Raw genomic sequence first — 1,795 nt, 5'->3', positions numbered from 1 at the left:
GGAATCCCACGTGAGATAATTACGCATTTTGGGATATCCCTTGGATATTTTTAGAAAAATTGCGGGTCGGTGGAATTACCGAAAATCCGAAAATCCCCGTAAATACCGAAAATCCCTTCCATTCTCTGAGGTATATAGCGTTTTCTTTAATACGCCCGGATTTACTACTTTATTGTGTTCGAATGTTGTATGCCGTAATTGTTGGAGGTTGGAGAGGGGTGGGGAAGCCTGGGGAGGGTGGGGGTGGGGGTCGTGGTGACTAAAACCCGGGACCCCCTTTCATTTTACATCGAGTGTGCGAGGTGGTTTGTACGCCGGGAGTAATTACTTATTATTAGTGTCATCGCTTGTATGCCATAGTTGGTTGTAGAGAGGGGAAGGGGAGTCGGTGGAGGGGTGTTGGGGTGACTTAAACGTAATCAAAACCAACGAAGTATGATAACAAGATTTATTCATTCAGTTTCGTTTATAAAAATTGTACTGTATTGGATGACACCGCACAGCAAGACACTTAAATGTGTGATCTGATAAGACAGCAAACGGTAATAAAGATACACAGAAGTTGTGTACTTTACATGGGCTGGAGTTATTTTGTTATCGTAGATATTGATATTTAATGTTTTAACTTCAAACTAGTAATTCAATTGATATCACATTATATTTTTTTTATTGATTTTCTGATTTTTAATATGTCGTACATTGATTGTTTAATAGTTTTTGTATTGATATTGCTTGTAATTAGTTACCAGTTTATATTGTTGAAAGCGCCTTTGAACGTGTATATAGAAATGGTGCTGTATAAGTTAATCGATAAATAATAATTAATTGTGTATTGTGAACAAGTTGTGTGTCGAGAAAGGTGAATAACTGGTATCAAGCGGGAGTTGATTATACAATTGTCCTTATGTGTATCATAACGAATTGTATGTGTCTCAACTGTTATGTGGAATCGCTTGGTATGTTTCATTGCATAATCTCGCGAAGAAAGAAATGCAAATTGTACAATTTCACTTAAATACCATCACTGCACCTAAATAAGAATCATCAACATCATATTAACATTGGTCATGATAGGAAAGTGTTATTAATGAATAAAGGCATAATCTAATATTTAATATCGTAAAGCATACCGTTTAAATACTTACATGCAATACTCGTCTCAATATCGATATGGACATGTCATTGTGAGATATTGGTCCATGCCTGTTATCTATCAGTAATGACACCCCGCTGTGACAGATTCTTATCGTGCGGTCAGTACCTGGAACCATGCTGTCACTGATGACTATAATACGATGTGTATTGAACCCCAATCAATGGCGTTCTGGTTCAAACGGAATGCTCCTGTGAACCAGAAATTAAATCTTGTATTTACACGGAGGTAACAAGTAAGAGTACGCGGTGTATGAAAGAAACATCGGAAGTCTGAATATTTATTTCTTAATGTAATGCAGTTGAAGAGTACGTTGCACGTCAGTGTTTACGATATTAAAGAAATTTAATATAATACACCACTGAGGGCCATATGACATAATAAGGACAGGCCATTTACCCATCGAAGGTGTATATGGACCGAGGCGTAAGCCGAGGTCTGTTCACCTTCGGGGGCTGAGTAGGCGGTTATTATAATGCCATATGTCCCGAAGTGGTATATTATATGAAAGAGGATGATCTTAAGCGAAGTGATATTGCTATTTTTCGACCATATGAGAGCGTTCAGTTATGGCAGGATGAATGTGGACTTGAATTGGACCAAAGATTTGTATTATATATATATTTTTTCTAATTTAGATGA

Source organism: Mya arenaria, chromosome 9 (genome assembly GCF_026914265.1).
Source record: "Mya arenaria isolate MELC-2E11 chromosome 9, ASM2691426v1".
Taxonomy (NCBI): Eukaryota; Metazoa; Mollusca; class Bivalvia; order Myida; family Myidae; genus Mya; species Mya arenaria.
Note: the sequence above shows the minus strand (reverse complement) of the source record.